The sequence below is a fragment of the Dendropsophus ebraccatus genome, chromosome 12, assembly GCF_027789765.1.
Source record: "Dendropsophus ebraccatus isolate aDenEbr1 chromosome 12, aDenEbr1.pat, whole genome shotgun sequence".
NCBI lineage: Eukaryota > Metazoa > Chordata > Amphibia > Anura > Hylidae > Dendropsophus > Dendropsophus ebraccatus.
The window spans coordinates 62392517-62409417 of record NC_091465.1 but is presented as its reverse complement, the minus strand read 5'-3'; positions in this window follow the sequence as shown (position 1 = coordinate 62409417).

Genomic DNA, 16901 nt, shown 5'->3' with positions numbered 1-16901 from the left:
CGGGCCCCAGCTTCTGTATTATGAATAAAGCCGCGGCTACAGCACATGACCTACAGCTCTATTCATTCCCATAGAGCAATAAAAAGAGCTGAGTACATCACTATTCCGGCGTACTCCGCTCTTTCCATCGCTCCAATGATACTATGATACTAATAAAGGTTATATTTTACAGGTAAGGTTTGGAATTCATTGTCAACTTTCTGGAAAGCAGCAATTTTCTGAATCGGACATATCCATCCATACTATGTTTTGATACTCTGATTCGCACTTCCATTTGGTGGGTGTATAAGCACTCAATAGCTTCTCTATTAGGATATCTTATAGATGCCACAGTTAAAAGGGGTCTGTCCTAGAGGACTAATTCACTTACTTTCACTTGTTTAGAATTTTCCAAAAACAGCACCACCCCTTCCCTCTATAGAACTGAGCTGCAATACCCACACATGTGCTGCTGTTTTAAGTAGAAAGCAGCAATTTTCACCTTATTCTGGAAAACCCCTTTAACTAACTTTACAGATTACTTACTCTACTAATAAAGTTTCTAATAAAACCCAATAATGTAAATTAAAACATTTAGCTGTACCCAAGAAAATATGTGGAATTGCATGAAATAAATTTATGTGGGAAGCAAATAAAGATCTGACTCGGGGGAATATGTATTCAGTGCTGAAAGGAATCCATTAGAAGAGATGTGTGTGAAGCTGGAAATAAGCAACAGGTGGGCTGCAGGGAAAGGAAGTCGGCAAGGTCAGGGCTGATGCTTGGGAACAAAGAGCAGAGAAGCTTCCATCCAGGGATAGTTACATCTTGGGTGATTATTTAAAAATGTGCAGCTTGGGATCATAATGCTTTGTGGCCGGAAGCTGCATCCAAACTGCAATCTAGTTTCATTGGAACACTTTGACCTGTGTTTATGTCTAATACAGTGCCTGAGGGCGTGGAGCATGACACTAAAACATAAAGGCTCCGCCCCTCTGACCTTACAGTTGGTTAAACAAAGTATATGAGATTTGCCCAAAGCAAATATACATAAACTTTCTGTTAGGACCAGCTTTTCAGTTGGAGGGTGCCCCCTGCAGTATCTGACCTTGCCCTTTATGGTGTAGCCTATATAGGAAAGGAAACGATCAGCGGCCTTCCTCGGTCTCTGCAGCTTCAACTCTACCTTCTATTCTCTTCTGGTCCAGTGTCTGCACTGACAGGCTGCTCAGCAAATCACTGGTTAAGTGATTCACTGGCTCGTTTGCTCCTCGCTCCGCTTGCTGCCGGCACTATTACACGCATCGGCAGCGAGCAGGTAAGAGCTGCGGGGGGCCTGCCCTGGATCGTCCGGGCAGCCGATAGAAGACAGCAGCGGTCTGCTGCCCCCGCTCCTATTCCATGAAGCGACGGCAGCACATCATTGCTATCCTAGCCGTTTGTCTTTCAACATGTTGAAAGACAATGACAGACAACGATCAGCCGACGTCTGATCGTTGTCTTCTATTACACCAAATTATTATCGGCCGTAATGGCCATTATCGTCCAAATTCAGCCAATAGTCTTTTCATGTAAAAGGGCCTTAAGAGTGCTTTTTGACAGACCGTCCTGATATGAGCATCGGTCTAGCAGACTGTAACTTATTTATTAAGCCTGTTACACAGCTCAGTGATAGTACAGCTCTCCACTTAATCCCAGTGATCAGCCGATAAACAAGTGATTGCTTAAGGCCGTATTACACGTAGTGATTATAGCGATAACTAGCAATTTTTTAGCAAACGATTCTGAGGTTATTACATTCACCGATTACTTTTATGAACGTTTTTACGCTGTTATAGGGTCGCTAATGGTTCCTCAGGACAGCCCACACAAAATGTTTTATCGACGAACGCCTTATTACACAAATAAATATGCCAACGATCAGCGAACTACCAACGTTAATTTTTCAACATGTTGAAAGACAAAAATGAACTGTTTTTCATTCGTCATTTCATTGTTGGGTGTTATTAGTGTTTTAGCGAATTTTTCAACGATAATCGTTCTGTGTAATAGGGCCTTTAGTCTTCGGCCACTCTCTGGGTACTATTACATGGAACGATAATCGTCCGAATCGGCTGATTATCGCTCCATGTAATAAATACAACGATCAGGCAATGACAACGATCATCGGCCGATCGTTGATATATGTTTGGACCTATTTTCGTCAGGCGCCGACTGCGCATCACTACGTGTAATAGCGGTGCGCGGCCAGCGACTGACGATATACATTACCTATCCACGTTCCAGGGCTGCTGCTGCGGTCTTCTTCTCCACGGGTCCCGCGCGCTCTAGCTTCAGAGTGGCCTGTCAGCTGACAGGCCACCCGGCCAATCACAGGCCGCAGCGGTCCCGGCCTGTGATTGGCCGGGTGGCCTGTCAGCTGACAGGCCACTCTGAAGCTAGAGCGCGCGGGACCCGTGGAGAAGAAGACTGCAGCAGCAGCCCTGGAATGTGGATAGGTATTGTATATAGTTAAGCAAGGGCTGCAAGGACATCAGTAACGATGTCCCTGCAGCCCTTGTTTAACGATTATCGGGCGGTGTAATAGGTCCAGTAAACGAGCAACATTCTAGCACAGTGCTTCTCAATTTCAGTCCTCAGGCCTCACCAACAGGTCATGTTTTGACGATTTCCTTAATATTTCACAGGTGATATAATTATACTCAGTGCATCAGGTATTATCACAGCTGTTCTTTGTATGGGATATCCTCAAAACATGACCTGTTGGTGAGGCCTGAGGACTGGAATTAAGAAGCACTGATCTAGCAGATCGCTGCTCGTTTACAGGTATTATCGTGCCCCCATCAGCCCGTGTAATACCACCCTCTGAGTCTTTGTCTCCTTCTCCCCATACACAGGAACTTTTGGGAAAGCCAAGCGTTCATGTATTCTCTATGGGGAATGGGATGCTCTCTCTAAGACCAAGGGGTCGGGCAGTGATTTTCCACCACGCCCAACCCCTATATCTATTGACATAATCAGTCAGTGGAGCATTGGGAGAGCAGGTTTGGTCAACAAAAGTATAAAGTGTATGGGGACCTTTAGACAGGAAAAGAGCCCACAAAGCCCTTTAAAGGGGTACTCCGGCGGGGGGGCACTTTTCTGATGGGAACGGGGAGGGGGTGGCTGAGGAAAAAGACGTCCACTCACCTCACCGTTCCAGCGGCGGGTCCCGCATCGCGGTGCTCCGGTCCCCGGCCGCTTCCTGGTGTCTGACGCCGCCCGAGACGCTACGTCTCAGGTCTGCTTAGCCACTCAGTGAAGGAGGCGGGATCCGTGTCAAGTCTGCTCAGATCCCGCCTCCTTCACTGACTGGCTGAGCGGACCTGAGACGTAGCGTCTCGGGCGGCGTCAATCACCAGGAAGCTAACCTAACCTACCCTGTTGTAATTTTTGGCCAGTCCTCCACTGCTCGTCCTTCCTTTCTCCTTGATTCTGAGACAAGATGTCTCAGAAGGATCTAGCCACTCAGCCTATTACTAGCTGCAGCCGTGTCCTGTCTGATTGGCTGAGAGGGCAGGTCTTGCTCTAAAATCTCACCTCAGAAACAGCAGATGGGCAGATGTGGACCAGCAAGAGCCACAACAGGAGCTGTAGGGGACTAATCAGTATCACTTTTTTATTTAATTATTTTTACAGCAACCCCATCCTAATTCTGAAACACCCCTTCTGGTCTGGTTCTAATGGCATAACATACATGCTAATATTCTTAAAGCGACATGCCTTCATTTTGTCGTGAGGTCTGAACCTTTCTGTTTTCTCGCTGACAGTATCTACCCAGTGCTGTAACTATATTAGTGTATTGTTCGTCTGTTCCTTGATGCTTCTAATTAAGGAAGTTTCTACTTAAAGAAATAGTCCCATTTCACTCCACAAATACTCTTTGGAAAAGGAAGGATATGACACAGTGCTTTTTTTATTTTATTTCAAAGCCAGTTCTTTGTAAAACAATGAACCAATGACACCTTAATGTGGTCCTGTATTGTCACTGCAGTGCTTTGTGAGCCATTCCCCACTTCCACCCCTCCCTATTTCCTTCCCTTGGCACAGTCCCAGCTCAAAAGTTTCTACAATATACAGAAGCTTAGTAAGTCAGGGACCTTGTCTAGTTTTAGCATTTGTAGCAACTCTCCAGTGTAATTCACAAAATATTAAGGCTATGGCTATGTTCACACACTGTAATGAATTTGGGACACTGCGTTTGTAATGGTCATTGAAACCAACGGCCATAGGTTTCTGAATTCATTGAATTCTATCGATCTCAATAGATCAACAGCCGTTGTAGTGTGCACAATGCATTAACTACAATGATCATGTCTATTTTCTATGGCCACAGACAAACAATGGCCGTAGAAAATATACAGTTCGCACACTGTGTGGCCGTCCTGCCGGCCGTAGTGTTAAGGAAAGTCAATGGTTAATTCATTATCATTCACACCCCTACATCTTCCAGACTTCTATGGGTCGATATGCTATATCAGCCGGATAAATATGTAATACAGCGACTGTTGTTTGTCGAACAATGGCCATTGTATTACAGTGTGTGAACATAGCCTAACACGGATGAGTCCGAATATTCACAAATAAAAATGATAACTATCACAAACATGAAAACTAAGGACCCCTTTTCACTTTAGGAAAATCTATCTGAATTTCTTATTAGGAAATCCTGATAGATTTCCTGACCCATAGTGTTCTATTCAGCATGGATACTGAGTTTTTCCTGAAGGGTGTCCGCCATTGGCCCAGAAACCATAGGACCGGTCTATGGGGGAATCCACAACTCTGGAAAGCTCTGGATGCGCATCTGTCATGAAACGGTCTGGAATTCCGGATGCACAGTATGCTAGCCTGGTCCAACACCAGCAACCGGGAAAGTGCCACTGGGTGCTGGCACTGGCCCTTTAACTGTACATTTTTCTAATAATGAGCACATAAATGCAGCACTGTGTTTGACAGGGCCAGGAGCCATTGGCTCCTAGCCCTGTCAATATCTTTTGGGGAGAGGCAGTATTATGCCTCCAGCAACCCCTTCCAACCCACCCCCACACGTGCTGTGGCACATGAGTGATGTCCCTTGTGCGCTTGTGGAGCTGGAAGACAGAGGGAAAATCCAGCTGAGAGCACCACTGCAGTAGGTGAATATGTTTTTTTTCCTCCTCTGTTTTTACAGTTAAGAAGCACTGACTGCAAAAATGTCGAGAGAAGAGTGAAAGAGGCCTCAGCACTCTTTTAAATGCTCCAGTCATTGAGATAGGCACTGTTTTGCTGTGCCTTTAGATGGCACAACTAATTGAGCAACCAGACTACATGAACAATCACTGGCTTATTTGTGTGGTCATTTAAAGCTATTGCTATCAGGCACACATCTCCTGTTTACACAGGAGAATTTACAGCCAATAGGGATAGATTTCAAAGCCAACACAAAACATGTGATCAACCTTGGATCGGTATTATCCCTCTCCTCAGTTGATCGCTGTCACTTTTACATGGACCACTTATCAGCTGAAGAAGTGTTTCTAGCAATGCTCCTAGTCAAAAACTGTCCCATATAAAGGGACCTTGAATGCCTAGTGTAGTCTACTGGGCAGACGTGTTGGACAAATATTACCAAGGTTGAATAGGACACAGAATCAAATTGGGAAAGCCAAAAAAGGGTCTTTAGCTTTATTGAGCCATCAGGCAACACTAAGGAGTCCTTTGTTTATCATCCAGTTGCCTGAAGCTAGCCCTTTCAAGTTGTCAGATAAAACCTACATATATATCATGCTAAATATTTGCAGGAGAAGGCTGAAATATGTTTAGGGGGGAAATGCCCTCCGGGTCACTATTGTTTTCACAGATGAGGGTCACTACTGAGACTGTCAGGGGCTCCCCGGGGGTCCTAGTAGCCCCTGTATTTAGTGTATGTCATAAATAAATTCACATATAGCTGACGGAGGAAGTCTAAATATTGTGAATGTTATATTGTCCACATATACAATACTAAAGCAATGGCAATGTAAAAAAAATTCATTTATGTCTATGGGGGTATGGAGTTTCTTAGTCAGGTCCCAGGAGTTTTAGCTTATTGATAGAAAGTGCACTGCTGAGAATGTCAGACCGGGACGCTGTAATGATACAGATGAGTGGGTCAGGATAACCAAGCACCAAGGACAGAAGTAGCCAGGTTCAGAAGACAGAACAGAGAATCCAATGAGGAAGGTACCAGGTATATATTTAATACCCTATTTACATGATGTTCACATCTGTCATATACATCAGCAAGAAAGTATGTCAATGCAGAATGCTTCTGATGGGCCTATTGAGTTTAATGGACCAGATGTAGTCTACTAGTTCATTAAGTCTACTCTTTATGTAAGGGAAAAGAGGAAGGAATGAGAGCTGTTGTCTGAAAAACATTCTTATGACAGCTATTGAAGGTCCCCATACATCTTTAAAGAGGCAAAGCACACCTGAATTGGAGACAAAAGTGACCATGTGACCATGTTTTTGTAGCACTGGATAACCCCTTTAACCTTAGTCAGCTGTAGCCGCTGCTCCTGACCATTTCTGACATTGCTATAAGATATATTAAGCTCTCCCGCCCATCCACTAATAGATAAAATCAGTGAAGATAGGGGTCAGGCGTAATGGAAAATCACTGCCTGACTACTTTGTTCTGGGAGAGATAAACTGGCTGCGGTTTAACCCTCCCCTTCTCATAGAAAACACAGAAGTGCTCAGCCACTCCTAACGTTTGTGTGTACAGCGAGGACAGGGACCAGATGGGACAGATAACTGAGGGACAATCAGTCGGCCTTCAGTTATTGAAGATATATTGCCATGTTGACAGCATGGGGGCCCTCAGTGTTCTTCTGCTACCCAGACTTATGTCCCACTGCTTAATTATTCACTCATCCATCTGATTGGGAGGAAATCTATAGGTGTAATTCCAGCCTAAAAGACTGACGGTGACCCGTTATCTGCGAGACACCAATTGCCATGTGTAAAGTGCCATAACCAGGAACTGACTGTCTCCAGTTTTCGTACCATTAGCATACTTTTTTTTGATAAAGAAGAGTGTGTACTGCTCCACCAGGTAATAGCCTGCCAATAATGGGAACAATGGCGTCTGGCTTTGGAAACAGTCTTTATCTTGAATGATAAAAGACGGCCAGTCACATGAATACACAAGACCAACAAAAAGAATATCAACTTTGTGCAGAAACACCTACAGGCTATGTGTGAATGGGGGAACAAAGAGATCTTAGTCCAGCGCAATGTGGTCTGTGAGCACCAGTTAGTAGCAGCGCCAATACCAAAGTCCGGAATGATCTAGTCTAAATTACAATCCTTTACATTTCATTTGGTTACATAATAGCAGCGCAGTGACAGCCCTGGATTTGGTTAATTACATTTAATTTGTAGACTCGAGTGTCTGGGAGGACTGGCCGTGCCCTACATTATTACATTGTGCGGCTCAATTACCTTTTTATTATATAACATCTTACGCAGATTATTGGGCTTGCCTGAAATCAGAATAACATTAGCACTGGTAAATATCTCTATAAACATCGCCTTCAGAGAGAGAGAGAGAGAGAGAGAGAAGGTAAAGGGGTATTCCCAAGATTCACAAGATGGGGGATAACAAGCCAATGGTGGGGGTCCGACTGCTAAAACCCCCCACTGATCATAAGACTGAAGGTAAAATGAATGGTGCACAATGCATATGCTGGACACTCCATTCATTCTCTATGGGGCTTCAGGATATTGCTGAGCTCAGCAGTGCTCAGCAGCCCCATAGAGAATGAATGGGAATAACCTTTTGTAGGCCATAGAAGGCTTTACAGGCTGGCTACATGGTTACACCTATTATAAGTATATAAGCGAGTGCCTCACTGTCCTTATTAGTATACAGTTGCTAAAGGGTGACCTTTAACCCTTTACCCGTCAAGCTACAGTCCAAGGCAATACACAGAGATACAAGCAATCTTGTGGACTGCAGATGTCACTCAATAGTTAAAATCAATCTTGTAGCGCTACAAGAAGCCTTAAAGGAGAAGTCCAGCAAAGTGATTTTTTTTTTTTTTTTAAACTGCAGGGGCGGGGGGGAGGAGATAAACTAATCTCAGTTCTCCCTGTGCCTCTCCAGTGCTGGACCGCCACTCTGGGACACCCGCCAGGCTTCGAGATCTCCTGCAGACCACATGTCATGACTTGGTTGATGGGCTGCCCACACTGTAGTAACGGATTGTCTGTGCATGCAGTCCATCGCCGGGATGGGCATTTATGTCTTCCATAACAACATCTGGATACAAAAACACAGTGGCGGTCTTTGGCACCAAGCACCCCAAGCGATCGCTTGGGGCCCCCAACATCCAGGGGGGCCCCCACGCCCCTCTCTTGTGCTCAAGACCGCTGGGCAGGGCCACTGCCCCGCTCGCTGCTGCCATCTGAACTGTAACTATGAGCACTCGTAATGAGCGCTCATAGTTACATGCAGCAGCACTGACAGGGCGGGAGACATTCTCCCTTCCTGTCAGTCACTCTTGTGGCTGCAGGAAGGGTTTTCCCTACGGTCACAAGTGGCAGCCTTGTCCTTGTGGTGCCGGCGCTCCAGTGACATCACTGGAGCATCGGCGCCAGGACAAGGGGAGTGTGGCCTCTTGTGATCGCAGGGAAAACCCTTCCTGCGGCCACAAGAGTGAAGAGAAGAGGAGATGCCCGGACCCAGGTGAGTATAAGTGTTTGTTTTTTTATTGTGTTATATACTATATGGGAGGGGGAGCACACAGGGGTCTGTTTAACTGGGGGAGTGCACATCGGGGGTCTATATAAATGGGGGGAGCACACAGGGGGGCTATATAACAGGGGGAGCACACAGGGGGGCTATAGACTACTGGGGATTCACAGAGGGGTCTATATACTACTGGGGCAGCACACGGGGTCTATATACTACTTGGGGCAGCAGAATTGGGTCTATATACAACTTGGAGAGCACACAGGAGGTCTATATCCAAGTGGGGGAGCACACAGGAGGTCTATATCCAAGTGGGGGAGCACACAGGGGGACTGTATACTACTGGAGGAGCACACAGGGGTCTATATACTACTGGTGGGGCACACAGGGGATCTATATACTACTGGGGGAACATACAGGGGGTCTATATACTACTTGTGAGGCACACAGGTGGTCTATATATAACTGGGGGAGCACACAGGGGTCTGTATGCTACTGAGGCAGCACACAAGGGGTCTATATAGTACTAGTGGGGCACACAGGGGGTCTATATACTACTGGGGGAACCACACAGGGGGTTTATATACTACTGGAGGAGCACACAGGAGTCTATATCCAAGTGGGGGAGGACACAGGAGGTCTATATCCAAGTGGGGGAGCACACAAGGGGGCTAAATACCCCTGAGGGAGCACACAGGGGGCCTATATACTAGTGGGGGAGCACACAGGGGGTATATACAACTGGGGGCAGCACACAGGGGGTCTATATACAACTGGGGCAACACACAGGAGGTCTATGTACGTCTGGGGGAGCACACGGGGGGGGCTATATATAACTGGGGGAACACACAGGGGTCTACATACTACTGGGGGAAGCATACAAGCGGTATATACTACTGGGGGCAGGACACAAGGGGTATATACTATTGGGGGCAGCACACAAGGAGTATATAATACTGGCGGTAGCGCACAAGGGGTATATACTACTGGGGCAACACACAGCGGTCTATTGTTTTGGAACACGTGTCGAGGGAGGGCCCAGACATAACTTCGCTTGGGGCCCCAGAAATACCAAGACCGCCCCTGCAAAAACATCACAAACTGGGCTAACGTCACATATTGCACCATACATGTACATCCCTGGCAACCAACTACAGGGGAACAAAACACATGACTTGCAGTCGTATTTGACCAACATTATAACTATAACTCCTGACCCCGCCATATACATAAATACTTGCTTTTGTTAAGGGTTCATTTGTTCTTAATAGGAGAATATAATAAACTGCTGTCAGACATCTCTGGTGACTTTTCTCCCTTGAAAGATAGAGCATATCATCACTATATGGTCATGTCTATGGTTTTTGCCAAAGCCAGCACAGTAGGCTTTGTTGGTGGCATCTAGAATCTGACTGGCTTGATTTTTCTCTAAAGAAAAGTGGCATCAGATATATAAGGGAGTCACTTATCTTACTCCATCATTAAGAGCAGAAGAAGAATGGTCCTGCTAGGTAATGTCTATGGGGGAGTCTGGGATAAAGCTCTTGGCCATATGGTCATTCAACAGATATCTGATGTCTAGGACCATTGTAATGGCACCTGTACATTGTAGTTAATGGGATTTCAAATAATCCTGTTCACACTTTTTTTTCTGAAATTCATATGGTTGCCAATCCTTAAAGTCTTTAACAAGTTATATTGACTTTAATGGAACACACATTGGCATACACAATGCAGAAACAGTAGTACATGTGATACAGATAAAGAAGGAATACGTAGAATACACATATAAGGAGGGAATATGCAGAACACGGGATAAGGAGGGAATATGCAGAACATACATATAAGGAGGAATGTTCCAATAAGGAGAGAAGACGAATATTCATATAATTGGGGAAATAGGGGAGAATATACAGTACATATAAGGAGGGAATATGCAGAACATACATATAAGGAGGAATGTGCAAATAAGGAGAGAAGAGAAGAATATGCATATAATTGGGGAAATAGGGGAGAATATACAGTACATATAAGGAGGGAATATGCAGACTCTACAAATAAGGAAGAAATGCAGAATATACTGAAAAGGAGGGAAGATTCATAATATACATATAGGGAGGATTTAGCAGAATATACATATAAGAAAGGGAATGTGAAGAATATGTAATTCATTCATTAAATAAATAGAATAAACTACCTTTCCCATAGCTCTGGTAACCACTAATGTATTCATACTCAAGATTCCAAACACTTGAAACATCAATTCATCCTTAATCTTGTATACTGGAATTGCCAACAAAAAATCCCCTTTTACATAAACTTCCAAAATAAACACTCTTTACCAGCAAAGGTCAAAAGGTGTTAGAATTAATAACCCCACATAATAGAATGAAAGCATGGCAGCTCATTTGAAAACACACATAGACCTGTGTACCTCTCTGTGGGAGGGAGGCTGTCCAGAAGCCATTTTAATCTGCAATTAAATAAGTGGAGATTAGAAGAACACAGGAGGTCCTCTAAGGAGAGAAGGTGGGTGGACCTGACTTATCTCCATCAGTCAGTCACAAGTCTGGGGTTGGTTATGTCAATTGTTCTGATCAATGGTTGTCATTGTGCATAAGTAATGAACCAGTCTAGAACACAGAGTATAGTCTACTATGGAATGTGAAGTTGGGGCTTTATAAAGCTGCATGACCAAGTGCATAGAGAGGTCTGTCATCATGTTCAGACACGTCTGTTTATTGACATGAGGCACCTTTGGTATAGGATGGGCAGATATACTGGCTACCAGAGACACATCTTGGCCTTCTGTTAGGGTCCTATTAGACAAAGCGATTTTTTTCGTTTTCTCTGATAAAGATTGCAATGAGCAATTTTGCAAACGACATGAAATCCTTCACCATAATATACAGGATAGTCGTATACTTGAGTATATGAACAATCGTAATAACGAACGATGTGTACAAACACCGGTTGTGAACGACTAACAATGCTTTTGTGGTCAGCTCAAAAGATGCGATCAACGACATACGAACAAATCTTTGTTAGTCGTTCAGTCATTGCCTGCAAACCTATTAGCGAACATCCCGAATGTCATATTGGAACAAACATATTGAAAGATTATTGTTTAAATTCAAACGATATACAGATTTTTCTTCCGATAATCATTTTGTGAAATAGGGCCCTTTACCTGGGGGAAATAATTTACTGCCCCAGTCTTGAAACTAAATACCCTAGCCAAAGTCGCTTGCGCCCCCCATCCTCCCCACTACAGCGGCCAGGGCAGATCATCAACCAGTACCACCATAAGGCCATACAGATTAGAATTCTGTTGTCTGAACCCAGCAATTTCAGCAGGATTGGCCATCCATCTATGTGTATAGGGCCTCCCAACTATAAACCCGATGGTCAGTGCTATAGGACAGAATGGTCAGGCATGATGGATTTTAAAATACCTAATCCCTATATTCTTGCAGATGTGTCTGGCAGCATCCTTCTCCCCTCTCCACCTTCCACAGAGCGGAGTGCACGTGTATGAGAGGAGATAGCTATCAACTGAATGAACGTTCTAAAATGTATGGGTAGCTATATGACGTTCCGGCAGCTGATTTAGATACAGTGGTGTATAAAGACTTATTTTAAGGCAATAGTTAATGGGAATAAGAATGCAAATCCTCTCTTCTGTAGAATGAAAACTCTCTCCCCCTTGCTGACCAGCATCTCATCCAGAAGAAAAATTCATATAGTTAAAGTCTACTTCTATTTTACAGGCGCCATCTCCCAAATAATACCATATGGAGGAACTAATCTTTACCCCATTAGGTCACACCATCCAAAGGCTTGTGCAAAATTTTGAGGCAGACCAGAGATAAAATATTCTCTCCAAATCATTAAAGGGGTCTTCCAGGAAAAATGAACTTTCCCCCTATCCACAGGAGATTGCAGGGGTCCAACCTCCTTACCCCCTGCCGATCTCCATATCGGAACCCAATTTCTGTATTATGAATAGAGCTGGGGGTATAGGAAGTGACCCAAGGTTCTATTAATTCCTATGGAAAGGAGTCAAGAACACCGGAATAGCACTGAGCACTGTACTCAGCTATTATCGTCACTCCATAGGAATGAATAGAGCAGAGGGTCACGTACCGTACCGACGCCTCTATTCATAATACAGAAGCCTGATACAGAGGGACCCCCCACAACCTTATACTTTTCCCCATCCTGTGAATAGGGGAAAAGTAAATTTTTCATGGAATACCTCTAACTGTGACCTAGATAGTTCCTACTCCATCCACCTCTGTCCTGTAATATGTAAGGCCATTGTATTATACCCAGTATATAACGTCCAGGCCATCCCAGCTATACCCAGCTCATCCATTATTATTTACACCCATGTTAAAGAACCAGACAAACCACAAAGCCATGTACTGACTGGTGCAAACCAAACGTCCACATTAGAGATGAGCGAACCTGGAGCATGCTCGAGTCCATCCGAACCCGAACTTTCGGCATTTGATTAGCGGTGGCTGCTGAAGTTGGATAAAGCCCTAAGGCTATGTGGAAAACATGGATATAGTCATTGACTGTATCCATGTTTTCCAGACAACCTTAGAGCTTTATCCAAGTTCAGCAGCCCCAGCTAATCAAATGCCGAACGTTCGGGTTTGGATGGACTCAAACCGGAACCCGGTTCGCTCATCTCTAGTCCACATGCGTTGTCACCGGATCCTGACACGCTGACTGGGAGCTTATATTTAATTACATTCTTGTAGTTATTTTCAATGAAAAAAACAGCTCCATAAAACTAAATTATAAACTGTGAAGTATGTGCATAGCAGCTAGTGAGCAGTGAATGGCGGTATTGTGCATTTATAATTGAATGAAAACAGCACTTCTTACATGGAATCACAAGCTGAGCGGTGGAATGGCATTCAGGGGCTTTATCTGGGTTATGTGATGTTACTGTAATTCTCAAGTAGAGGAGAGAAAAAGTTGTATGTGTTTATACAGTAATAATGTGGGGCCTACACCTTCAATAGCTGTGGGGCACATTTTTCTTTGTCCCTCAGCTCTCTCTACCAATCTCTCCATACACATCAATATACTGGATTGTGGACTCTTAGGAGGGATCCATATGGGATTACAATTACCTCAGTTGGATCTCTTAAAGCGACTCTGCACCCACAAACTGCCCCCCCCCCCAAACCACTTGTACCATCAGATAGCTCCTTTTAATCCAAGATCCAAGCCCTGTGTCAAACTATCGTGGTCTAGAGCCTCCGTCCCTCCTCCCCACCCTCTTCATCATTAGGAATGCCACTGGCAGGATTGTTCCTATTCCTCTGCAGTGAACACTGCACAGGAGCCTTAACGATCCAGCCCATGTGCCATGCTCACACAGGTGATGAATAGGAGAATACCTGCCTGGAGCATTCCTAATGGTGAGGGGGGCGAGGAGGAGGGACAGAGAGGTTGTGCCAACCTAATGCACAGACACTCTAGGCCACGGCCGTTGGGCACAGGGCTGCAAGTTTAAAAGTTGTTTTCTAGGACAATACCTGTATCACCTGCCAAACGGACCCCAGGACAGACCTTGGATTAAAAGCAGCTATCTGAAAGTACAAGTGGTTTGGGGGAGTCAGATTGTGGGTACAGAGTCACTTTAACGGGGTACTCCAGAGGAAAAAGATGTTTTTAAAACAGCTGGTATCAGAAGGTTATAGATTTAAAAAAAAAATAAAAATAAAATCTTCCAGTACTTATCAGCTGCTGTATGTCCTGCAGGATGTATCTTTTCTAGTCTGACACAGTGCTCCCTGCTGTCACCTCTGTCCATTCCAGGAACTGTCCACAGCAGGGGTGGTTTTCTATGAGGATTTATACACCTTAAGGTAGCTTCACACGTACCGTATCGCTGCGTTTTTAACGCTGCGTTTTTAGTGCGATTTTTACATGCGAGTTTTGATTTTCACATGAAAATCATGTGAAAATCAAAACGCGCATGTAAAAAACACACCAAAAACGCACCATAAACGCACCAAAAATGCAGCGATAAAAACGCAGCGTTAAAAACGCAGTGATACGGTACGTGTGAAGGCACCTAAGGGTGCCTTCACACGTACCGTATCGCTGCATTTTTACCACTGCTTATTTAACGCTGCGTTTTTATCGCTGCGTTTTTTACATGCACGTTTTAATTTTCACATGATTTTCATGTGAAAATCAAAACTCGCATGTAAAAAACGCAGCGATAAAAACGCAGCGTAAAATACGCAGTGGTAAAAACCCCTCAGCCTCTGGACCCCCACTGCTATGGCTACTATGAGGGTAGTTATGCATTGTACACAACTTGGTCAGAACATATTTGACTTGTTTATAAGTCATCCTTGTGTGAATGATGGCATGTAACATGTAATGAGATATTATGGTGATTCTGGTGGAGCGCTGAGTCACTGGGATACTGCTGTGAACTTCAGACAGGTGAAGCTTTATCCCATGGACATCAAAACTCTCCAGGCCATGCTGCAAACCCAAGGACACACAAAGAATTTACCACTGGAATCTGAAGCCGTCTCCCCAGTAAATCTGTCAGTGTCACGGCCGTATTTCACCTGCTTTAGTTGCATTCCACATGTTGCAGACTGAATTTTACTTACTTCCTCCTAGATTTATTTCCCAATGTTTTTTTACAGCTTTAAAAAAAAAAAATTAGATTGCCTATGGGAACTAAACATATGTCTATTGTGTAACAATGCACAATATTAATAAAATCACTGTACTGCCATCCCGTGCAGGGGAGATCACCAATATTAGCCATATATTTGTAATGGCTAAATCCAAAAATAAAAGTCTATGAGGCTACATTGTCAGTAATAGTAAATGGACGGGGAGTTGTGCTACTGCCGTGCTCTCTCCCTGACTATATCTCCTGATCACAGCGGGTTTCACCAGTGAGACCCGCTGTGATTAATAACTTTTAAAATGTCTAATATGTCAGAAGTTATTATTAATGACAGTGACTCTTCCAAACTGCATAAACATAGATGGTAAGAAAAGGTATAAGGAATATATCTCCAGTAAGAACTCTTACAACCAAAAAGCCTTGAACTTTCACACCTGAGCAATAATAGAATTACTAGGGTCCAGGTGGTGAGGCTGTAACATGAGCCCTAAAAGCAGCTAATTATGAATCACCGCTTAACCCTTTCCTGACACACTCGCCCTAAATTTCCATTTTTGATTTAAGTTTCCTTCCTCCTTACTCTCGTTCATACTGAGGAATTCTCGCGGAAAAACTCAGCGGAATTCCGCAGTATGTCCGTGCGCCCTTCCGCCGGCTCCATAGACACCATTCTATGGGCCGGCGTATTCCGCTATCCGCCGAAAGTGACTTGTCATTTCTTTTGGCGGATAGCGGAATACGGCGGCCCATAGAATGGTGTCTATGGAGCCAGCGGAATGGCGCGCGGCGATGCGCGCGGACATACTGCAGAATTCCGCCGACATCCACGAGAATTCCTCAGTATGAACCCACCCTAAGGCTATGTTCACGCTACGTAAAAAACATGCCCGTATTTCATAACAACGGCCTTATTTACGCAAACAACAGCCGTAATTTTTTCGTAGAGAAAAATAGAGTGAACCCGGCCTAAGGAATCGTGCACACTACGAAATGGCGACGGAGGCGGGCATGCACGTCTCCACCCGTGTCATAGACTCCATTCTATGCACGGGCAGATTCCATCATCCGTCCAAAGAATAAACATGTTCATTCTTTGGACGGAGGGCGGACCTTGTCCCTGCATAGAATGAGGCGTGCCCGCCTCAGTCCGCTGGGGTTATCAGAGCAGAGGTCAGGGGTTATCAGAGCAGTGAGGCAGAGAGCTAACTGTCTTTAGCTTATTAAAGGGAACCTGTCACTGGGGACGTGGGCACAGAGCCCGTCTGACCCCCAGTCCAGCCCCAGGATACTTACCCTTTCCGGCGATTCCCGCTTCTGGAGCCAGTCCCGAAGCGGGCTCTGTGCCCGTGTCTGCGGGGACCGGTTCCCTTTAACCCTTTTTTGTGTTTCAGCATGTAAGAGAACGCTGGGTCACTCACACATTGCAGTACATAAGGGGTTGAGCAAAAGGACACAGGAGGCTCTTATCTTCCCTGTGCA